The sequence below is a fragment of the Mchenga conophoros genome, linkage group LG4 (genome assembly GCF_057382185.1).
Source record: "Mchenga conophoros isolate Kocher_MC1m ecotype Shallow Benthic linkage group LG4, M_conophoros_male_GT1.1, whole genome shotgun sequence".
Lineage (NCBI taxonomy): Eukaryota > Metazoa > Chordata > Actinopteri > Cichliformes > Cichlidae > Mchenga > Mchenga conophoros.
The window spans coordinates 36,558,738-36,584,432 of NC_140529.1; the positions used below are offsets into that span (position 1 = coordinate 36,558,738).

Consider the following 25,695-nt stretch of genomic DNA (forward strand, 5'->3'; position numbering starts at 1 on the left):
GATTTGCACTCTGGTAATTTATTTATCAGAGTCAGTGCACCTTGGACCTAGCTCTATGTCAAGATATATTTAACTAAGTCTTATTTTTATTGTCAAAATAGAGTAATACTAATTCTGCATTTCTAGATAGTGTAGGCATGGTACACATTTATTTATCGGAGCCAAATCAAAGGGATGCTTCTTAAATGTCTGAGGTTACCACAGCCTGCAGCATCACATTTATTGCCAAATGACCAACATGGCCTCCGCTTTATTCAAAAGTTTGGGATACCCCAATCACTTGGAGGCACTTGGGGAGGAAAAAAATGACTATGCATGAAGGCAGTTAGATGTTAGAGGTCAAAGTGGTTCCCTGATGGTTCTGTGTCCTCGTGCTGAGCAAAGCCTGTCACCTCCACTGTTGTTCTCCCCTCAAACAACACTCTGCATTCAATCCTTTAAGGGGAAGCTGTGCCCTTCCTACCAACATGTTTAATTCATTCCCAGACACCCGGGGGACACTCGTAACAACAACAGAAAAAGACAAAAAGAGAGAGAGGGAGAGACAAGGAAGGGAAGGATGAGAAAAGAAATTAGAAGGAACGAAATGTTTGTTTTGTATCTGCTATTGGCAGATGTGTAATGAATGAACGAACGAATGGCCTAACACAAGACCGAGGAGACTTGAGACATTTGAGAGAGAACATCAGTCACGGGAAGCTGTGAGGACAAATAAATCCTATTTTCTTGTGTTTTGATTGACTTCGGGAGCGAATGGGGGGCAGTGAAGATGCTGCTGGACACCTTGGCGTGCTCCCTCTTAATCAGAGGTTGATTAAGCGCACTTTCAGAGGCATGGATTAGAGGGCTCCCCTCGGACTCCGCTAAATTGGTCGGAAGGGAAGGAAGGCAGAGTGTTGAGCACTACAGAGGGAACTTTTGATGTGTCAGTCAGAGAGTCTGGCATGGTTTGCTTTTATTGACCTTCCCATCCTTGATTTGTGACAGATCCCCTGGTGCTGGGGTAGGTGGGGAAGGTTAGAGAAGATTCAGCTTTTGAAGAATTTCCAAATTCTGCTGATCCAGTAGAGCTGCCACAAGCTTCCCTGCAATTCATAACAATGAAGGGCATGATGCTGCGAGGCATTTGCAGCCTAGACGGGTTTTTTTTTTGAAGATTATATTTCAGTCATCTTTTGCTTTATTTGACAACAACAGGAGAAGACTTGTGGCAAGGATCCTGGGGGAGATTCTGCACTTATGATGTTGCACCTATACAGTGTCTTTCAGACAAGTGATCTTCCAGGAGGTCCCGACCCAGTCACTCTGTATTATCTGCTACTTTCAATCTCCTGACTTTCATGTAAATCTAAACAAAGATTTTACTCATATCATCTTGTGTCCATCGGTGATGGGTTGGAAAAAGTATTTCAGTTACACAAATACGGTATTTTCATATCTTTGTGGGGACACGATGCTCTCCCTAGCTGCTTAAAAATAAATGCCTAACCATAACTTAATTGTAACCCTGACACTTAAACCACATTTTGAGTCTGAAAAATGCCTTCAAACTCGTGAGGACCGGGATTTTGTCCCCATAAGGGCCCCATTGGTCCACACAAGCACAGCAAACTTCCGATTTTTGGTCCCCACAAAGATACGTAAACAGTCACACGCACTCGTATGGCCAGTGTTTGTCATTTATGGATTTATGGTTAATAATAGTCGGATGCTTTTTCCGCTGTCAGACTGGTTTGTAACCCCTTCACAGAAGGAATGGCGCTGTTCGTGTTGCAGCGGTGGCACTGCTATTAATGTAATGAGTCAGGCTGTTAATGTGATCCAGCTTCAGACACAAAGGGGATCTCTCAACCTGAGCTCTTTCTGCAGACAGGAGACCTCTGCGCCCTACATAACAACGATGGGACATGTCATCGCTGATTTATTTTGCCCTTGAACCTCCTAGTGATAGGACCTTGTGGGATAGCCTTTAAAACAAGCGCTCAGAGATGAAATGAATGCTCCGTTCCAAACTATTGAAAGACGTGCGCTACAGCCGAAGGCTTTTAGAGGGAGTGCTGTAATCTAAAATGTGCTATTTCTCACACATAGCGCAGCTCTGGGATGGGCTGATCAGATAGCCTGAGATGAATCTGACTTGACCTGTGAAGCAGCAGTCACTGGCTTCTGCATTGCCGGCCATGAGAGGAATTTGCAATGGATTCCAGAAAGATTGAAATCAATTCAAATTCAGCTGACGTACTGCGCCGCGATAAGGCATTGCTGCGCCTACATGCAGACGCGCAAATTTCATAATGAATAGATAAGGATTAATGCAATTTCAAACTGTCACCTGCTGCCAGACGGGATGTCATGAATGGCTTATCATTGTGCCATGATTTTATTTACATCCAAGAACATAAACAGCCCGGTTTATTCATGTCCTATCTGTAACCATCCACGGAGGTGGATCCTCTGACGTGTTTTAAACAGCCCCATTATCTCAGTGCAATTTCTCATGTAATTAATGTCTGCTTACAATGCAGCTAATATCCACTATGTAACCTGTGGAGACACACAATAATTATGTGACCGTTTGAGTGACAGAGATCAGGAGAGCAAATAGAGGAGCCCCGTCTGCAGCCCCGTCAGGAGGGGCAGATTGTTGGCCCAGGTTAATAGGCATCCTCCAGGGAGGGATTTGCTGGAGTTAAAGAAAGTAAGGCAGGAGGCATTTGAATTCAGTATAATAATGTGAAATACTTTAAAAACCATCTTTTCTAATCTCATTGTCACGGGCCATTTACAAGTTCTTGGTCCAAGGCTTTATGAAGTTCCCTACGTAGGCATTAAAAACTCTGAGATCCTGTGAAAGAACATTTTATTTGAGCTGGATACTCTGTACTACCGTCCAGAATTAGCCTGCCATCTGTTTCCTGCTTTACCCACAGCCAAACACTGAGCTACAAAACTTTCTCAAACTAACTGATCGAGGAACAAAGGAGAGGACAAAAGGACTCTAACTGAAGATATTGTTGGACCAAAGTCGAGCCAGGTGTCTGGATTCTGAAAGTCAGCGCGGGCAGAACAGTCTTAGTTTATAAGGGGAATGCCTCTCGTAGTGGAGTGGACCTGTGATCGATTGGGATGTGAAGTGGCTTAGCCGTACCTCGGTGTGTCAATAGCTTCACCCTCTCCCTCAACCTTGTGATAAAACAGAAGCTCGTGGCGCCCAATCTCGGTGTGTTTACACCTGTAAACCTGCCCGTGCGAACGTATTTTCTTCTTAACAACTTTACTTTGTTGGTTTGTCGTCAGTTCCTCCGAAGAATCAAAACTTTTCCTTTAAGAGCATCAAGCCAGGTCGCAGAGGCTGAAAAGGTACGCATTAGAATGCGTTCCACAGCTCCATAGATTGAGACGAGGATTTAATTGGCTTCATATCAGGGTTAGATAGCGCCGTGGTTGACATTTGATTAGAAAAAATAAAAGAACAAGGTGACTTGATATTGCGGCGATAAGCAAAAATCCCAACTCGATCACATCGATACTTTACTCGAGTGCACGTAGGTTGCTCACCTTGTAACCAATGACAGTGGTCGCAGTGGCTCGCCTGCAGATAGACATCAGAGGTTTGCTACCGAGCGTGCTTTGTCATACATTTATTGCTGTGTGTGCACTGTCTGTTTCCCCTCAACATAGTGTTGACTTAGAGGTCAAAGCCGCGCAAAGGCATAAATTTCTGGAGCTTTTATGCCGGCCAATTCGCAACATTGTTGCCCTTCGAAACAAAGGTCACGTCTAAGCAGCACTTTATGACTTTATATCTGTTTTACAGGCAAATTTATCACTGTGCGCTTTCAGAATCTGAATCGCCTTCGTACCTTTAATTATTAAGACTTTGTTTCGGTGGAAAGGAATCGGCCCAGGCAAATCAAACAGATTTTTTTGTGCACATCTACAGATTGTTTTCAGTTCTGCTGCTATTTTTAGATCTCTCCCTAGAAGTCCTGTGCTCCTTTTGCAATTTCACCACGGACCTCAAAGTTGAAGAAAACTTCCACTTCTGTGTAAAAGCGATTCGACCACCACTGATTGGAACTGGGTCTCCAGTTGCCAGCCAGCAGTTTTCATCAGGTTTAAGTCAAAGTGTCCAGAAAAGGTTATGCATCTGTCAGGGTAATGCTGTCAGTGTAGTGCTGCTACTGTAGCATCCAATAAGAGGTTTCTTTTATTATTTTTGTTTTTTCAAACCTGCCCATTTTGCCACACGTAAATTCTTGTGAATTCGTCCAATTCCCCCAAAGGAAACTCAAATAGAAGCAATGCTGTTCCAGCGAGAACAGGACTACAAATAGCAGCCATGTTTTGATCTGGACATGTGTGAGAAAAAGGCCTGGATAGGTAAATTGGATAAGTTTTGGTTATAGAGCTGGGCAACTTTAACCATCAAATCAACCGTGTTTTGCTTTATAATTCTGAAAAGAAGGTTAACTGAAGGTTTATAAGGTTTAAGCACCACAAATCAAATCCTATTTAGTTCTATTCATGGGAAGGCGAACGACTCACCGTAAAACAGCTGATTTGTTTTTGTGCTTTGTTTTTTCCGCTGGAAGCCAGAGGAGAAATATGTGATTTTAAATGAAGTTTTAAATGTTCCCCATGTTAAAACCAGTAGATGATTCATTCGGTATCATTGGCCCTTAACTCTGTAATAGCCTTCCAAATAAGATTATAAAATTTGACTCAGTCGATCTTTTTAGACTTTTAGCTTTTAAGGAGTTCATTCCTATCAAACCTATTTATTACTTTTAGTGGCTTTTCTGCTTTAGCATTGTGTGTTTTATCATAATTTTTCTGTTGCACTCGCGTCTGCGTTTCCTCATTTTTCCCCCAATATGAACTGTTATATACTTTTATTATTATTATTGCTATTAGATCAAATTGGGTAATATGCAACTGCCTGTTGTAATTTGGACCAGCAGATGACCACGCTTCTTACATTATCCAATTTAAAAATGAAAAAGCTTATTTCTGGGAAAACTGGTTTAAAAAAAAACGTGGCTTCCAAATCCAGCTTTGCATGTTTTGATTCACAGAACACTTAATTTATATTCCCCATTCAGCTGTTTATAATGGCGACCACCTTTTGCAGCTACTGTACGTGTTGTTGATTACAGGTTAAGCCCTTTGTGCGAGACCTCATTGACATTACGTCTCTTTGTCTGAGCTTGTTATCTTTGTGCCCCACAGTTTGCTTAGCTCATTCCAAAACGCCGCTGTATGTGTCTTTAGTTGCGAGCGTATTAGTCTCCATGGAAACTCATTTTCCCAATACTTCATTGGTGCCAAATGACCCTGTACTGTTACTTAGCTTCTTGCTGCTTTGTGTGGAAGTGTTTTCTTTTGGAGATTAAACGTTCGAAGGCAAATTGAGGTCCTGCTGGTTTTATCGCAGGGGTATTGAATAAGCATACGTGAAAAATACCAAAGCGCCGTACTGTACCACATCATTTGAAAACAGATTGATGTATTTCTCTGCTTCTGAAAGGGCAGAGGGATAACAACCTGTGTAACGGCCAGTCTTGGTCCTGCACGATTTTAGGCAGAAACAGGTTGGGGAAGTCTGACTGCTGTTTAATCCTATTTTCCAAAACGTTTGACAGAAATATATTTATATAAATTAGTAATAAAAGATGAAAAGACTTTTTCTTTAATTGGATATCCACATCGGGCTTCCTGTGCGAACAGTATTTGTTTCGGGATTCCCTCTTGAATATTTACACTCTTTCTCTTTGCAAAATGTCCTCAGATAATTGCTAGAAGGAAGCACCCAGGAAGGTCAGCCAAGAACCTCGCTGTAGGTGCCAAAGTGAAATCTACAGGACTACAATTACTTGGACAGACTGAGGCAGCAGAGCAAAGTGAATGACAGGTAGGAAATAATTCATACGAATCACCTGCTGTATTATGAATAACCACCTGCTGAGAGGACGTAGCACGGTCAGTTATCCTCAAAATTGGTTCTGAACAGCCCTTTTTGTCATTTGTTAGTAATTGCCTTATTCTCTTGATAATATAATGAAATTAACCTCCAAGAACATTCCCTCCTTATGGCATTTACGAGACAAGGTTGAAGTTGACATAGCAGCAGTCGCACAATTATATTTAGATTATTCAGCTGTTATTTGGCTTCGTCTTTTGATGTCGACACATTAGAGGAGCTCTTTTCACTGCCACTCATAGCTCGTAATCTTCACCAAAACATACAGTGTTGAATCCTGCACGAAGGGCATTCTTCAAGAAATTCAGGATCACTCACATCTCTCTTCTGTTTGGGGTACATCTGACCTTGTAGTGAATAGACATAAAAGGCTGTCAGTCAAACCGTCATGCCGTCTTTGTTTCCTTGTGTTTGTCATTCTCCAGAGGAGTCAAGCAGCTACTGACTAATCTAGTGATTCTGTGCTTCTGGCAAAATGCTTCTACGTCCTTCTCTCTGCCGAACTCGGCGACTGCCTCGGGGAAAGGTGGAAAGAAGGTGAAGGAAAAAAAAAAGTTTGGGAACAGTGTTTGAATGGTTATAGAGTGTAATCAAGGCCAGCAGCTAGTTAATGTTCAGTTTTCTGAAGCACTTAACATTCTGACCTTAAAGAGACTTTGTCAAAGTTTAGGAACAAAGAATCTGTGCTGGTAAAGAAAAAAGGAATTTCAGCTATCACGCACTTCATTCTTCAAAGGGTAGAAAACCTGAGGACAAAAGCCTCGGGCCTCTGATTGGGCCCCACCACTGCTAACTGTTGAGATGAAACCAAGCGGGCTCCTGTGTGTTAGGCAACTGGAAAATATCACGCTGTACGTCCTACAAATGTTCTACAAAATATTTCACAGCATCTTTTGTTTTTTCTGTATTTCCCGCTAGCAGATATTTGAGCTGCATGCCAGTTTACAACTTTTAACATTTTTGAAGTCACATCGTGCCATCAAATGAATTTCAGTTAGGAACCAAAAGCTTGTCAAGTCGCTCGCCGCGTTCTCTCCCACTGAGAAGCTTCGACACCAAAGTTCATTTTTACTAATCACGTGCACACATCAGCACAAAGATCAGGAATTCATTTTAACTTTAGCCTCATCCTGTGTTTGCAGTCTTAGCATCACTACACATGTGACATAGTACCACTTTAGTTATTCTAGATCTTTAAACGTTTTAAATAATGTGAGATTTAAATCTAAATGCAGCTGCCACCTCACCAAAAATATCCAAGGCAAGCCGACTGATTGAAGACATTCACGATGTTAAGTGAAGCGTAGTGTCGGTTAAGTCTAGAGAGCCCACGATCCCGGAGCACCAGCTGATCATAGTGTCGATATCATTAGTATCTGCCTTTAAAGCTGCTTCAGCTTTCCTGTTGTTTGTCACCTGCAAGCCACTTTGCAACCCGGCTCCTCTTGTATTATCACATGTGTTGACACTGATGAGCCAAACTGGCAAACAGGAATACCTGACTGAACTATATTTGCTGTGATTATAGGCAAAAGTATTGGTGCACCTGTAGGTTACACTTACAGGAGCTTCATTCTAAATCATAGGCATTCATATGGGGTTGGTTCGCTTTTTGCAGCTGTAGGATTTTGGAGCGCGCCCGTGGAAATCTTTGTTCATTCATCCAGATGAGCATTTGTAAGGTTAGACAAGGAGGCTTGGCTCGCAATCTCTGTTCTAGTTTATTTCAGTGGCGTTCGAGGTTGAGGTCAGTGCTCTCTTTGGACCAGTCAAGTTCCTCCATAACACACTTATAACCTAGCTTTAATGGACCTTGTTTTGCGCATTGGGGTGCATCATGCTGGAACTGAAAAGGGCCTTATGCAAACTGTTCCCGCACAGCTGGAAGCATAGTTGTCTAAAATGTCACGGTAAACTGAAGCATCAAGGTTTCCTTTCACTAGAATTAAAGGGTCCAGGTCAACCCTTGAAAAACAACCCAGTGGTCACCAAACGCGGATTAGAGAAAGATGATAGGGAAAGATGATTCCTCGCGCCACAGAACATGCCTCCTCTGCTCCACAGCCCACTGATGGCATGCTTTACACCACTCCATGTGATGTTTGGCATTGTGCTTAGCGATGCAAGGCTTGCATGTAACTGCTCACCCGTGGAAAGTCATACCACGAAGCTCCCGTGCTCCTAGTTTTTGTGCTGATGTTGATGCCAGAGGAGGTTTGGAGCTCTGAAGTTGTTCAATTAGCAGTTGGCAACCGTGTTATCTAACGTTTACATGGTCTACCGCTTCATTGCTGAGTTGCTGTGGTTCCTAAATGCTTTGCAGCAATTCCTCTTACAGCTGGTTGTGGAAAATCTAAGAGGGTAAAGATTTCACTAACTGACTAACTGGGATCCAAGTAAAGTGCCAAACTTGAACTCATTCTTTTAAAAATGTCCATAAAGGCAGGTGATGATTAAATATACCTGTGGCAATGGGAGTGGAAACACCTGGAATCAAAGATTAGGAGGTGTGGCCCAACGCTTACATTTATACTGTATCTATGTAATAAATAAAAGTGTCACTGTATTACTGTATGTTAACAGTTAAAACTTGCCGGTTTGTGTTTCAGTCCATTGACATCTCCTGTGTGTTGCTTCAGATGTGTCTGCATGCTGTTGACCACAGTGGTTAGGGGAATTTCAGACGTTTGTCCATCTAAACACCAGCTGGTCTGAGTTTGACTGACTCAGACCCTCAGCAGAACATCAAACATTGGAGTATCTCACTACTTGGCTCCGTTTCACATGAACAGATCAAGGCTACCACAATGTTTTCATTCCAGTGGAAATGTCACATCATTTCAAAGAGAACTTCTGTTTTATTTATAGCTATCACCCTTTTAGTTTTGACTGCCTAATATGGACCTGGAAAAGCTCTAACCAAGCTAGCAAAGAGCAAAAGGGCCTTGCCTGCAAGAGGTATAGCGCACGAGTAGTTGTTTTGCAGGAGAAAATGTGGAATTTTGACATGAAAATACGTATAAGTGTGAATACCTGAGGCAATATTACATTTTTTTTCTGTATCTGGGCAATTTCTGTGCAAACCATTGTATTTGGAGCTGTGCTGAGAGCCGTATAAAGCACAAACCTGTGCACAGAAACCACTGCTTTGTGACAAATATTGTTGGTTTTTTGGTGCATTGATGGCTTGCAGATTGAAGTAATGATCAGGTGAGTGAGAAATTGGTCAGGATAAAGTTGTTCACTCCAAATTTGGAGATAAAAAAAAGATTTTATCTGCACTTCTTCTGTTGCAGAACAAATTTGATATCTTTTGCCCTTCCTCTCCTGTTGTGATAAGAGCTGTTCTCTACATTCATAATGGATTTGTTACTTTAGGAGATGTTATGAGGGCTCTTTAAAAAAAGAAACAAGAATATTTCACATCCCAGCAAAGCCTGGAAGCCTTAAGTAGATATCTGGATTGTATACTGTAATATTGCACGGCTCCCTGAAATTAGATTCTTGTTCAAATGAGGAGGATAATGTCATTAGGTTTTGTGCTTTACTAGCTAAGAAAAAGCTAAATAGTGTAGAGTGTAGGAATGAGCAAGGTCAGTTAGCAAAAGTTAAAGAAATGATAATTTCATCTGTTGAGTTCTCTCCAGGCATTCCAGCTTTCTCCTGCAGTCCAACGACATGCAGGCAGTTGAATTGGGTTAACTGGTGTTCCTAAATTGTCCAAAGGTGTGAATGTGAATGGTTGTCTGTGTCTCTGTGCTCGCCCTGCCACAGGCCGGCGATCTGTTTGGGGCGTCAGACGCCGCTCACCCTATAGTAGCCCTCCCGCAACCTTGAATTGGACGAGAATTGATTGATTATAGATTATAAAACTGATGTCCAATTCCTTCCCTGACTTTTCCACATTTATCTGAAATATTTTTAGCATGCTGTCCTGAGAATATTGTTGAAGGAAAGATAGTAACAGGAAGAAAATCTGGTGTTTATAACGTATGATTATTTAAACTGGAGAAATCAAGTGTTCTAATGTCTCTGCTTTGCACTTGGACTGAGCGTAGACTACTGAAACAGAAGAGACTTTAGCTCCTTTTATGAAAGAAATCTTATATGGAAGCAAACTGCCTAATTGATGGCTACTATACTGGCATCTCATTTAACCATAATGCTATTCAAAAGGAAGCATCCATCTAGCCATGAGGAGCGCCTCTTGCTCATGACTCTGTGTCAGGAATATTGAAAATATTGATGGTGGCCCCCCCCTCGGCTGAGCTGTAAGTTGGCTGCATGCATCCTTCGGTTGCCAAGTGTAGTCTGGTTAAAACTAAAAGGTTCCTATGCGAAACACAGCACAACAACAAGGTTTGTGGATTTCATTTGAAGGATCTGATCACGATTTCTGGAAACAGATATCGTTGCTGAGTTTTTCAAATGGCACACAGCATGAGCCATTTCGCTGCTATAGATTGATGGAAAGGCAGACATCTCTCGAGCCAATATATCCAAAAGTAGAGATGCGAAAACAATCGAGATGACTAAATAGCATTACAGGCCGGAGGAGACAGTTTAGTTGTTGTAAGGGGGAGCGCTCCCTTATATGGGATGTCTAGGTTTGCCTTATTTAGCCAGCACAACTATTACTTGTGAATAGTTTCAGGTGCTTAAACTACCTCACACAAACTTGAAAATGGCATCGAAGAAAAAAAGAGTCATTTAAAAGGACTCTTTGATACCAAATAATACCCTCACATTTTTACTCTGTGCACTCTGTAGAGCTGCGGTTTGAATTTTCTCTCAGTTGTGTTTAAGCTCCTTGCTTGCGCGTTAACCTTTCCATTCATCTGAGCTAGCGTTGCTCACGCTGACACCCTTTTATGTTCGTCCAACAACTCTCTCATGATGGAGGAAATGACCTAGCGCTGTTCAAAACAGAAAAATTACTAGTTCATTAACTGTTTGGCAGCAGGAGCACTTTGTAAACTCGATAACGCTCTCAAAACTAGCAGCTGTGATACCTCGTCTAATTATGTTTGACCTCATCCGCTGTTATTCTCAGCCTATTACAGAACCGGGACTGGACTGCAGGAATGACTAGCACCTTCCTCCAGGGCTCTGCTTGTTGTTTGTAGTAGTATGGCTGGTGCCACACCCCATATATCTCTGTTCCTAATTACACATGGCTGGGATGAGAAATTAACATGGGGCACATCATAAAAAGATTAATAACAGAGCTAATACAATTACATTAGAGTGATTAAAAAAGGTTAAATATGTGATCTATTACATTGATCTTAAATACATTCAGACTTAATTTAATTTAACAGTTCTATAATGCTGTAGTTAAAATATGTCCTATTAGTGTTTGGAGCCTGCATGTGTAACGATTAATTACTGAATAATTGTTCCTACATTTCAACACTGGCGGGCTCTGAAGGGTGATTTATTTTCTTCAGTGGCTGTACAGAGATAGGGCTTAATTACAGTGGATAGCCTTATCTCCCCTCTCTAATCCGCTCTTTGGAGTCTCTCGCGTTCACGCCATCTAGTCATCGATACCATCAGACTGTTGGCAGAGCCAGACAGAGAAAGTGATCCCCAATTTCTCTGTCACATTAAAGCTTATTCATGAAGTCTCCACTGTGAACGTTAAGAACTCCAAAGCGGGAGGAAAGAAGAGTCGCTGAGTACTGAAAACCTCACCCCCGGTCTGAGGTCATCACCAGCTGGCACATTACCCACTTGTGCTGTTTGTGTCAGCTGGATTGACTGAAAAATGTGTGGTCAAATCTGATCAGATAATGGGCTGAGTTTCATGCCAGGAGCAATTTGTTGCAGATATTCTTGCACTAATGCATCCAATTTGACTGTTTACCACCTCACTGTGAGCAGAAAACTGTGAGTCTGTGCTGTTTAGTGCGACGTCGACCAAGTGCAGGCAGATAAATGTCTGTTTTGAATTTTTGCTGATCGCTGGTTTCGCTTGATAATTCACAATTAACTGTATTAGATCTCTATTAGAGGGACTAGCTGTTTAATTATTGTAGCTTGATGGAAGATTTCCAGCACACTAATAGTTGCATATATTAAATTAACTTGGAATGAGTGGAAATTTGGCAGTTCAGGCAGACTGCGTTTCAAAATGCCAGAAAGGATTGCGATCAGCTGAGGTGTCTGAGCTGCAGTGATGTAAGACTCGTGATAGACCACTGCAATAAAACAAAAAAATAAAATTGGAGTCAGTGAAATTATATAAAGGGTATATCATTCCTATAAATCCTGCACTAGCACTGAGCAGTTATACGGGGCATAAATCACAGATGCTAAATTACCCAGTAGCATCGGGGATAGATGCAATCTCTCGCTCTCAACATGCTTTGTTTTGCTATCTGCATACATTTGAACATACATAATATATTTATGATCCTTGACTGCACAGTTATTTCTTTTAATAAATATTAGATTATGTCATTATTATAGGGCTAAAGTTGACTATCGGTTAACTTTTTGATCTTTTTTCTTCAGTTTGTTTCCTGTTTTGTTCTTAAAATATAGAGAAAATGTGAAATCGGCCACACAGTTGAAGGGAGCGTCTTCAAAGTAGAGATCAGTTTTCACTGATGTTGCAATAGTTGTAGCTTTATCAGCTTCGGTATCTTGCTGGGAAACCTCGGGTCACACGCGTTACTTAGCCCTCGGTGATTGTATTCCTCCTCACCCACCAGCACAAATGGCCAAACCAAACTCCAACGACTGTACAGGAATGATTTCAGGAATATGCGTTGAGTGTTGAGCCGGCATCTGAACTCAATCCCAGTCCCACAGAGCATCTGCAGAATGTGCCAGACTATCCATGTCATCCTGCAGATGCCAAGCTGATTTTCCTTCTTCTTTCTGTGGAAGTTCAGGAGAAGCTCTGTATGCTCATTTCTCATGAGGATGGCAGGAGAGGCTGGATGGTCGTCTTCGCCATCAGTGCTCGAGTGTGCTGATGTTTGTCAGAGTGGCAGATATCAGAGCTCATGGATAGTCTATCATCCCACTCTTCAGAGTCACCTCTGTATCCGTTGTTTCCACTGACCGCAGAGGAAAAATGTCAAACCGAATGCACCTCCGATTCCACCGTTCCAGGCACAGTGACAGCTCTACCTGAAACTGACACAACTTCCAGTGCAAATAGACAAGCGAGCTGACTAATTAGAGCAGAGATCCAACACAAATGTTTAATGAAGAGATAATATATTAACACACCAAATCCTGGAGTAATAGGACTACTTTGTCATTTATCTTTTTGTCTTGAAAATGAAACTTTTCCCCGTGCATGTTAAAAGTGTAGACTCACTAATGGGAGTTTTTAATGGAAGTTTTAATAAGTTAAGTTTTCTTTTTACTAGCTGCGGTGTGATTTTCACGCTTTCATGATAAAGTACTCTTCCACTGGTTTTCATTTAGGCGTAAAAGATTAATCAATTTTAAGGCACATTAAGCTCATTTGCTGCTTTTTTTACATTCCATATATTTTCTAAAGATAATTCTGTCGTTAAGCCACCTAGATAACTTTGCTGTTTTTGATTTGATGGTTGTAGATTTGAAAGAAATCCCGTATTTCTGTCACACTCATTAATTCTTACCGCGCATATTTTGGAATAATATTTCCTGTGATAAATGAGGAAATTAAATTCTTATTTTTCTAATAATGGAATTTATAATAGTGACCATTAATGTGGGTCCAGCCGATCTTCTATGACTATGAGCAAACAGCGCAAGCATAATACTGTCAGAGAATGATGAATCCACATGAATTCATATTTCGATATTCCAGCCTAGTACGACTAAGTCTTTGTGGTAGCTCCAGGTTTCTCCTTCTGCTGGATTCTTATTCTTCTATCACGGAGAGATGTCCTGACATTTTTATTTTAGAATTTGCTGTAATAACTCAAAATTCATTGCTCCATCAGTGATTTCAAGGCATCCTGGCCCGCAAGCAGCAAAACTGGCCCAAACCACAATACTACCACCATCATGTTTCACAGATGGGATAAGCTTCTTATCCAAGAACGCAGCGCTTTCCTCTCCCCAAACATAATGCTTCTCTTATAAACCAAAAGTTTTATTTTGGTCTAATCCGTCCACAGAACAAACAGCCTTCAAGCAGCCTTCGGGTTTGTCCGCGTGATCTTCAGCAGACTGCAGATGAGCAGCAGCGCTCTTTTTTTAAGAGCAGCTGCTTTTCCCTCGCAGCCATTGTTATCCCGTTGCTCGGCGTTACCCTGATGGCGGACCCGCGAACGTGAACAGCCAGTGTGAGAGAAGCGTTTAGCTGCTTAGGAGTTACCCCAGGTTCCTCTGTGACCTTGCAGACTATTACACACCTTGCTCTTGGGTTTATCTTTATTGGTAGACAACTGCTGGAAGAGCTAACGGCACTCCTGAATTTCTTTCATTTGTACACAGTCGGTCTGACTGTGGATTGATGGCATCCTAACGCTTCACAGATGGATTGATAACCTTTTCCTGCCTGATGAGCATCAACAACTCGTTTTCTGAATTCTTTAGAAAGTCCATTTGTTTATGCCATGATTCCACAAATGTGTGTTTTAAAGATAAGACTTCTTTTGAATAACATGAACACCTGCTTGTCATCCTAATTATTAAAAAAATACATTTATTTTTTTAAAGCATCTCACAGCTAATTGCTGCAGTAATGGTGTTGGTCATTAACTTTGATTCTAATCCTTTCCTCGTCTTATTGTAATTCTAGGCCTAATGTTTGATTAAATCTTACCAAACAGTAATGCGAACACCCTCGTTCCTAAAATGCAATCAGTATTCAAAGGAGGGAGCTGATTTGTGCTAACTGAATCCTATATGTCAGCACCTGATGTTATGGTGATGGTAATAGCACTGTCAAGTTTGACAATGTGGAGAAAGCAATACCGTCATTCCCCATATTCACTTTTGAAAATCTCATTTTGCTTTCATCTCTTCACTAACACAGAGCTGTCAACATATAATTCAATGAGTGTCACCACTGCGCTTGAACGTTTTCTTTATCTCTTGCCAAAGCTGCTCGTACCATCCGGCATGACTTTACTTTCTGTTGTGTTTAAAACGTGTTGTGGCCACTTTGGTTGTGATTGTAGTTAATTAGAATGTGATAGGCAATCTCATCTTTTGTAGAGCTTTTGTTAAAGGTCTCGGATTGTGGGGGACATTTGATCTGAATGTGGTGTTTTGATGTTTACAGCAATACCTCCCCGTAACGGCCGCCTTCATTCAAGCTTGTGGATGGAATGGGCTGTCAGAATAGAGGAAATTGAAACCAGTCGGTATCTTGGGCATTGTGAGAACACTGTTCAAAACACAAACACCACCTAAACCGTCCTTGAAAGGATGTATACCGCACCGCACATACCTAACACTGATTTGAACGCACCTGAAGAAGAAGCGGCCATTTAAAGGGTTTCAACCACAGTTGAGATGAGCTTGGCTCAAACTGATCCCAGCAGCAAACTGCCAACAAATCCCCCAAAAGGCCAAACCAGGCGATAAATTTAATCTTGTTGGCTAATAATTTCTCTGTTGTCTAATAAAGCCTACAGCACCACTGTAGTCCAAAATCTATTACTGTAAATCTTCTGGCTGCTGTATTTTCACAAAACATTCACTGTAGTTTGAATTGATTACTTTGAATGTACATATTTGCCATAATCCGTTGCTCCCAAGCAGTAACTTAGGTGGAAGAATAAAACCAACACATTACCTCACATGACCACTGAGTCAGTGCCCAAAGATTCCTCCCACAGTCCAAAGACAGTTAGTGGGGATAGGTTAATTGGAAAAATGCCCACGGTGTGAATGTGAGTGCGAATGGTTGTCTGTGTCAGCCCTGCAACAGACTGGCAACTTGTCCAGGGTGTACACTGCCTCTCCTCAAGATTCAAAGCGTTATTGTCATGTGTGCAAAGAAAAAGCATTTCTCTGTACAATGAAATTCTTTCTCTGCTGTCCACACACAGATGCCGGTTAATATGTACACATAGCATTGATCAATAAGTGGAGACAAAAAATAATAAAATGAAGTGTTAAATAGGTTTATGTGCAAAAGAGCTACGAGCTTAATATGCTGGTTTAATATGTGAGATGACCTGATCTGCAAAAATTATTAACACTGTAAGACAGCTGGGATAGGCTCTAGCGCCCCCCACGACCCTGAAAAAGAAGCGGATGGATGCATGGATGGATGGATGCATGCATGGATGGACGCATGCATGCATGGATGTTTGGATGGATGGATGCATGCATGGATGGATGCATGGATGCAGGATGGATGGATGCAGGATGGATGGATGCATGGATGGATGGATGCATGGATGGACGCATGGATGTTTGGATGGATGGATGCATGCATGGATGGATGGATGCAGAATGGATGGATGGATGGATGCTGGATGGATGGATGCATGCATGGATGGATGGATGGATGTTTGGATGGATGGATGGATGCATGGATGGACGCATGCATGCATGGATGTTTGGATGGATGGATGCATGGATGGATGGATGGATGGATGGATGCAGGATGGATGGATGCATGGATGGATGGATGGATGGATGGATGCATGCATGGATGGATGGATGGATGGATGGATGTTTGGATGGATGCATGCATGCATGGATGCATGCATGCATGGATGGATGGATCGACGGACAGCATCCGGGTACAAAGAAATCAGTTTTGGTCTTCATAGCTACGGTTGCACATGGGTCCACAGATCCACTCTGGTGTGTACACATGCAAAGTTTTACAAGATCAAATGTGTCATTGAACAAAGTTTTATGTTCCCAACTATTTTTTTTAACTACGTTAGCAATTGCATGCTATTAAAGCGAGAAGCGGAGGCGTCAAATGTGCTATATAGTCATATCAGAAAATCAGTTATGTCAGTAAAGAGCATTCATGAAGAAAAGGCGTCATTTTCTACTATTTATTCTTTCAGAGCTGGGATTTATTACACAACAGGAATGCAGACTTAATGGGCGACATGTGAGCGGCACAGATACTGCAAGCCTGGAGCCAACGCGGCCAGTGTGAACTTTGACCTGGGATTGTTTGTCACCTGCTGTTTTCAAAGTAGAGCGTTAGCTTTGAAACTATGGAGAGACGGACAAAGACTCTCTCGCCTTTTCATGGGATTTGCTGACTGCATAGAAACAGCACCAATCCGTCCAAAAGCAGACATCAGTTAATAAAATCCTTTTCCAGATAGGCATTTTTTAATCTTCAGACAGGATTTGAGTCATCTGTTTAATCTGTTTCTCTGTAAAATGCCAATTTTTTTGTCTTCTTCCCTTCTTTGCCAGAGATCTAAAGATTCTACCGGATCATTTACATACAAAAGGATGATCCCTCTTTCTCAGACCTACAAGTGATGGGAATTATCTGGTGTAGTGCTGCTTGTGTTGTTGACTTGTTTTACGATAAGACGCGTGAACAACACTTCAGTTGTTTCCAAGCAGGCCGACACCGCAGTCATTTTCATCAGCACTCTTGTTCAGGTAATGTTCCTTCAGGCTCGCTGATTTCAGGGCTTATCTTGTTAAGAGCCCCCTGCTTCGCCACAGATCTGCTCGGCTGTCAGAGCCGGGGCCCACACATTTCGGGACTATTATTGGTGATTGTAGGATGACACTAATTAAAGTCATTGATGTTTAAAATCAAGCTCCGCACGTCTCGCTTGTTTTGTCACAAAAAGCTCCGATAGCTTCTCAACGTGGCCCCGTCATGTAAGCTATCATGCTATTTGTTTTCAAGCCATGTGGAGAAACTTGCACGTGTGTGTCACCTCATTAAAAAAAAGCACACACCTCAAGATGGGAGAGAGCTCTGCTTGAGGTGTTTACATTTCGTTTTTAGCACTGGGCTCAGGCTCACTGAGTCTAAATTTAATCTAATATTTATAATAATGGAGCAAAACCAAAAACTCAGACTATTTATACCGCGTCTTCCTTCTCCCCCAACTGACTCCAGTGACATAATTTGTGCTAGATTCATTATTTGAAATGCTAAGTGGTATACAAAGTCAGATTCCTAACAAATTCAGTCTGTGAAAACTGAGTTGAATGTGCAACTCTCTCAAGTGTTTATGGTAAATAATATTGGCGTTATAATACCTCATATTTTCCATCTCTTTGAATATCTGGCAAGAGGGCCTCTATAAAGTCTGTATAAGTCTATAAATAATGTTCACAGCATATGAATCCAGTAAGAGTGAATTAAGGCAGTTAAGTAAGGTTGTTTTCAAATGTTGCTTAATCCTTGGACGTTTCCAAACCCAAATATTTGCTGTATTTACTTTTTATTACAGTAAATCAGTGCTTTCTAAATGGTAATGCAGTACTTATATTAAGTACTTGTATTAATTAGTATTAATTACTCAGAGAAAGTGTGTGTACACTACTCGCTACATTATATATTACACTATAAATGCACAGTTAACAATATAAATTGAGGCTACAATTTCATAGAAATGGATGCTGGAAGCTTATCACTGGCTTTGTTAGCTGTTCAGTGTCTGGCTGCTGGGCTGAGGTCAGCATACAGTCAACACTAACATCCCTCTGGTTTCTTGGCTAGCTTAGTGTTAGCATGCTATCTGCGCAGGTGTTTGCAAAGTTGTGTTAGCAGTACAATGCATTTGTTTCTATCCTGGAGGCAGTTTGCACTTTTCCTTTGTCCTCTTGTCCTTGTTTAATAAAAATAAAAGTAGTGTCTGCATCTCTGCTGTGGACCGCTCCATCACGTTCCCTTTTCCAACACATGAACTGAAATCAGCTGATTGTAGCAGGGCGCCTGGACTCCACCCAGCGTCCAGACAACTTAGAACTTTGGTTCTGTAACAATAAATTGTTACATCGTTACATGACTTATGTGATGTTATTAAAGTAACATGTTATTGTAACAATATGCGCAGTTACATCTAGCACTGATTGTGTCAAAATTGCCAACCTTCTTTCTATCCACTGATTTAAATAGCTGGTAACTGGAGCTTTTTTTTTCTTTTTCTGTTTTTGTGGTAACTTGAGCTCCCAGCGCTTCATCTTTACCATCAGTTTTAGTCTTGAAAATATCCACTGATGGACACTGGACAAACCAATAAAAAGGAGAAGGTGGTTGTCGGCTCCCTAACCTGTCAGCCTTGCAGATTTAATCAGCGACTTGTTTTTGAAAATTTTGACAGGTTTGCCAAAGTAGCTTCTGTGCTTTGTATTTTTGGTTTGGAAACCTGAAGCACACGGAGGACAGGCAGTGACTTGCCCTTACATCTAATCAAGTGCAGAAAGGTACATAATGGTCTTGCTGAAGGAGAGCGTGTCAATTATTCATCAGCTGGCTCTGGCCTGTGAATTTAATCTTTGTTTTACAGTATTTTCAGTTATTTCATGTGTTCTGTAAACTGTGCTGGCATTCAGGAAAAAGGTGCGGCTGCCTCTGCCGAAAATGAAAGTAATACATTTATTAAACAAAAGCTCAAATCAAATATCAAACATTGGCAGACTTTGAGAACCTCTTTTATTTGATAATGATCCAGTATCCAGTGCGGAGACAACAGCAGCTTTTTAAAAAAATGTATTTATTATATTTTCATACCCTTTAAAAAAAAATTCATATATGTTTGACATCTAGTTTTGGGTTACCCATGTAGATATAGCTTGGACATATACACCATTCAGTGACAATATTAAAACCACCTGTATAATATTAGGTAGATCTCCAAAACAGACTGTTGGATGTTGTACACAACATCTGGAGGTATCCTGGGGTGTCTGGCACCAGGACTGCAGATCCTCTGGGCCCTGAGGGTTTCTGTGAACCAGCTTTGTACCGGTGCATCCCACAAGCGTGCGGATTAGCAACTGGGGGTGTTTGGAGGCTACGTACACCTACTGGTTATGTTCCTCGAGCCATTATTGAGCTCTTGCGGTTTTGCTAGATTTGTCCCGCTGGGGGGGGGGCTGTTGCTGCGGACGAGCACTATTGCTATGGGTGGGGTATGAGGGATGTTCAAAGCAGCATCGGCATGAATACCAAGACCCGAGTTTTCCCACAAGAGTCTTACATTGTAATGATTAATGTTATTCACTTCCCTTGTCAGTGGTTTTAGAGTTGTGGCTGAAGGATGTATGTAGACTTGAAAACTCCCAGGGAACAGGGAAAAAGTGTGACACTGCAGTGGAAGGAGCGCTAGTAATCCAGCCTTATTTGTTTAAGTCTGACTGCCCTGATAGCGAATACATGCACACCCTCAAAGTGTAACGCATAAACATTTCACAGCAAAACAAATAAATTAAATCTGCTCAGAAGGAAAACATATGTGCTAACTACAGTCTCTGCTGAATTGTCTTTTTTGTGGCTTTTCAGTAACTAGGTCACTGCAGTGCATGTAAACTTGTCTGATTTCCAATGCAACCGGTTTTGTGAATGTAATTTGCTCGCTTCCTCGTGCAACCGCACAGGAGCAGCACAAGGCTGATAACTAGTAACCAGCTAATTTATTCTGTTATTGGTAGAAATTAACACAAGATAAGACATTTTATTGAATACATTAATCAATACGATTTTCAATTAGCTCCTCAGAATCACTCAAATTACCTTGCTGAAATGACTTGAGGGTCCAATTCCACTCAAGGACCCTCATTTGAATAACCCTGCCTCGGGGTGTAATGAATTGACAGCCTTTTGATTTGAAACGTATGCTTCAGTAGCTGCGTATCAGCCCTCGCCTCCTTGTTGCTGAAATGGTTTTTACGGATGCTCCAAGCATGTTCCACCTTTATTCACGGCCATAGCATCTGGCTGCCAGCCACATCCAGCTGACCCACCCCCTGCTTAAGATGCACTGGAGCCTCTGTGGGTTAGGAGGGCCAGCTCTATCAATCTGCTCCCTTCCGGCCCCCACGTTCCCCAGTGTGGTTAATCACTGCCACTAATTAGCGCTAATTACTCATTGCTGCCCGGGAGAGCCCCCCTCGCTGGCTCACGCTGATCTGAAGGTCCTCCGTGGCACCCTGCTGCTTGCCATTCCTTGGGTACAGGACAAGGCGCAGGTACGTGGGAGGTGCTGAGGGGAAGGGGGAGGTTATTGAAAAGCTCATCTCCTCTAATTCAGCTTTTTTTTATTTTCGGGGAATCAAACACATCCCTGGGTTTTAGCCTTCAGCAGCTACAGGTAGAAGGGTACCTCCCTGTGGGCCTGCAGCTGAGCAGACTGGTTTGTGCTGGTCTGCTTTGGTCTGGCTGTTGGCCTTGTCTTCATGCACAGGGCTGGCCAGGCTTAATGAGCCAGCACCTTTTTGCTCCCACCGCCATTAATTGTCTGCGGCCATGGTTCTGCGGGCTACATTGTGTTTGGTTCTTTTCTCTCAGTAATTTTGCTTTAATAGATTCAATTTGCTTTCATTTGCTTTGTATTGATTTATTTGTCCAGCTTTGTCTTGTCAACCATAGAAACCTATAATTTCTCACAAAAGTTTGGGGCAAAAAGGCAGAGAAAAAAAGCTCATTTAATTTGCTAATATCGAGCGAATTATTTAAAAAAAGAGAAATGACAAATGATGTTGATATGGCGTGGACGTGAAGCGAGGCTTGACTAAGGCTGAACTCATTTCTCGGAGGCGAGAAAAGTGCATAAAAATATTGCAAATTCCAGACGTGGCACAAAGAGTGAAGCTTATTAACAGACCTGGAGGTTGTTAAGTCTGACAATCATGTAGCTAAATGGTATCATTGGATCTGTCAGCTTTTTAGCGGTCAAAAAAAAGAAAAGAAAAAACTCAGTAATGGCTGGTGATGAAAGGTGAGTGTGTCATGTCAGCCGTAAATAATTCTACAAAGACAGCTGATGGAAATGATTACATTGATATTTGGAAGGGCCTTTCAGACAAAGGGGTTGAGGATGTGTCCAAAATAGATTCCTTTAGCCTCTGCCAGAGTGCAGCACCGTGTGTCACCAGGAATCAGCATGAGGCGAAAGGCTTTACCTCTTGCTGACCTTCAAATGTGAAGCAGCAGTAACTGTGACAGGTGAAACAGCTGCAGTCATAACACACAAACTGTTACACGAGTGAATGTGTGTACCCCTGAACATTTGGAAAGGATGCTTTTTAAAAAAAAAACTTTATAAAGAAATACCTCATAGAATTAAAGCAACAGACAGACAAACTACTTTCTTAAATGGGCACTTAACACCAGAATCAGATTTACAGATGTTTGTCTTGTGGAGCTCTAAAGCCATCTAGAGTATTTTGGTGTCAGTCGCACAATTTCAGAGCAATCGGCTGTCAAGGTGTCTGCCTTGGAGATGTCTGCCCTCAGCTGATGTCATGAAACTAAATAGCACTTGCTAAAGGGACAAAGAACACATCTGAACCCTCAGCAGCAGCAGCATCCTTGTCCTGGGCGATCTCATGTAGGAACTATTTTCTACCAAACGTACTCCACCAACCAGCATTCTGCACAAGTGTATCCATCCACCAGTGATGACAGGCCCATCCATCCTAATTGCAAGATTTTGCTGTCATCCCTCTTTAGTTGAGCTGAGATGTTAGCTAGCTGCTAACTTCCTTTGGTTGCTAAATGTAAATCTGTAGATGTTAAAAAAAAAAACAGCTCCAAACATCATTCATGAACTTTTCTTTTCAGTCACTGGGTCACGATTCCTGGGAAGAGAAACTGCTGCCATTTTTGCCCTACAAGGCAAATATTAGTTTCAGTATCTCTAAGACAAGGCAGACATCTCGCTAATCTAAAATTAAAATAGTAGCTCCAAAAGTGGGCGAATCACATCACAAATATTTAAATGAATAAATGATACTACAGGCCAGAGTGGGAAAAAAACTATCAATTTTTTTTAACTTTAAAATTAACAGAACTGAAATTATATCAGTATACGTAATTCCTTCAGTATCAGGTATGTATTTTTAATGGCTCAGTCACATTAGAGTAAAAACAATGTCAACCTCTTTAGGAAAAATCAGCTCTTGCCAGCGATTGCACAGAAGTTTTTGTAGCAGTTTGTGACAAACACTAATGATCAGTGTACAAAACCCTCAACCTGTGGATGTTTGTTGTAATTGCACAGGTTGGCTGATGGGAGGCAACCTGTCTCCAAACAACAACGGGCCAACTTGGTGTGTCTTCGTTCACTCTAAGCCGCTTTGAAGGTTTGCAAATAATTGTCATCTAATTTAGAAATGCAGACAGAACAAAGAGGATTGCAGTGTGAGCAAAGTGTCTCTTTGCAATTGCGTACTCGACTCAAATGGTTGCCAACTGGTTGCATTCAGGTCATATCCCTTATATAAAAACTTGTGCAGCCAGAACCTCACCAATCAGATCGATGAGGTTCAGTAGTTCATGTGAATTTGTTTTTAATGTGAAGCAACAGATGGCAACGGATTTTCCATTTTCGCTATTTTATTACCACAAATAGATTGCATGTAATTGCCAGTTGACCCCCTTCAATCACACACTGACAGCAGACTGACTCCATCTTATTGCCATCTTGACGCACCTGGTCCCGTCTTTGAAGCAACGTTTTCCAAGGCAACAAATTCCGTCGCAATTGCAAGCGGTTGCAATAATTTTCGACTGCTTTCCCTAGTGTGACTTTAGCATAATGTCCCTGGAACATTTCACCGATTTGAATAAGCTTAATAAAAGTCACTTAAAGCATTGAGTCGGGTCAAAACACAAGGAGGGAAGGAGGAGATTGGCAGAAGCTGAAATCTTTTTCGCTCGTGTTCACTCAGCTGCTGAACTGAGCTGACCAGATCTCTCTTGTTGAAGCATTTCTTATCTTTGTGATGTTTGCCGCCAAGGCCAAATCAAAGCTATGCAGGAAGGTTAGACCATGAATAGAAAATACTGTTTATGTCTCCGTCATTACTTTCGGGTGAATAACAGTACTTTTGAAAGGAATCTCAGCCTCTCAAAGAAAAGTGTAAGTATCTGAAACGTCTTCAGGCAGGATTGTAAACTTCACGCTGTTGCACAGACTTTACACAAATGAAACGGTCACACTCTTTTCAAACGTCAATACCCAGATGGAGTTTTATTTTTCTGATGACAGAAATGTGAAATTAAACGATGGTTAATGGGTGTTTTTCAGACGATCTCCTTCAAGCATGTTAACAGCAAAATATGTCATAAAGATGTATATTTTTTATTAATAGGAACAGGATACATTTCAAGACAAAAATGATTTAAACTAACAGCCTGAGTCGTTCAGACATGTGTGATTTATATGTTAATGTTTTTATTGGTTTATTGTGACATGCCAACACAGCTGATGTTAACAGCAATGGTGGGCACAAGGTGGGTATTTACAACACAAGCTGAGACACTGCAGGTCGTTGCTTATGATCTATGACTATTACAGGTTTATTAAGGTGCCTGCTTATTTCTGCAAGGAGAAATCCACAGATGTAACAAGTTATATGCATTTTAAATCAAATCAGCCATGGAAAGGCTTCCTTAACTGTCGTGATTAGTAGGAATACCATCGAAGTGTCAATATTCAATCAAGTGATGCTAAAAAGTAACCAAATTGTTGCCAAAGTGTCATGTTTTTGTCATATCTTATAAGAAAAAGACATGAAATTTATGTACAATACCTCTTAGTTTGTCTTCTGTCATTTAATTGTTTGTCTGTAACTTGATTAAACTGGTGCAGAATGAGTGGCTGTGTGGTCTTCATCAGAATTGAAGGTTATAAAACTTATGAAAATACATTTAAAAGTGCCAAATTTGTGTCCTCCATAAATTCTGGAGGACAAAACTATCCCGTTGGCCAGATTAGTCTTTGCTGAATCTGGACCACGGGCTTTATGTTTGACACCCCTGAATTATATGATAATTGTTAAAATGAACACATATGCCCAGATGAGACTTAAAATCAGAACATCACCGTTACAGGGCAGTATTATACTCTTTCTTATGGTGAATCTTCTGGCAGAAAAAGAAGCCTTGACTGACCATATAAATGGGGAAAATGCATCAAATATACAGTTGTGTTATTAGATTACAATGCATTATTAAAGTGAACTTCTTGGACTCTACTAATGTAATTTAGCATCTTTCACAGTTCAGAATGGGCAATAATGCTGCATAATAGTGCTTTAGACCCCATTTCCTGAGCCCCCCCACCACTAAAGTCCCCTTTTTAATAATTAGCTGCTCATTTTCCGACTTTCACAAATTGAATCGGGTGCTTGTGTGCATCGCCTGCTGCCTAACAAACCTTAAGTCTGCAACAAATAATTTCTTATTCTTGATCAGGACTGACATCCTCTCCATCCACTAAGTGTTTGAACTCTAATTCAGTCTAATGTCTCATACAAGAGTGGACATCGCAAACATCCACAGTGACAAACAATACAGCCGGAAACTTTGGCCAACAGCCATTTGCTCTGATTATTAATGACACGGGACAATAATATTAGTGATGTAATAATTCTTGCAGCGTGCAGCTGTCACCCTCTTTCCTTTTTGGAACAGCTTTGTCTTTTAGCATTAGCCTAGCAGCCCAACGTCATGCAGGGCTCTAATAATGAAAGGGTCCTCTGCATATAACAAATTACAGGTTACACGTTATATATGACATGTTTCTGTCATAGATGCAGTTTACATGTATCACAGAACATGACAGTACAATGTA

The 25,695-nt window shown here is 41.3% G+C and overlaps 1 protein-coding gene across 2 annotated transcripts in view; it reads left to right on the plus strand.

Moving 5' to 3' along the window:
* LOC146576709 (RNA binding protein fox-1 homolog 3-like) overlaps window positions 1-25,695 on the plus strand; it is a 431,434-nt gene that overhangs the window by 41,098 nt on the left and 364,641 nt on the right. Inside the window, exon 2 of one of the 2 annotated variants that reach the window (XM_085272168.1) lies at window positions 5,792-5,914. The exons of the other annotated variant lie outside the window; for it this stretch is intronic. The gene's annotated coding sequence lies outside the window, so the exon portion shown is untranslated. The remainder of the gene's footprint in view (window positions 1-5,791; window positions 5,915-25,695) is intronic. 2 annotated transcript variants of the gene reach the window in all.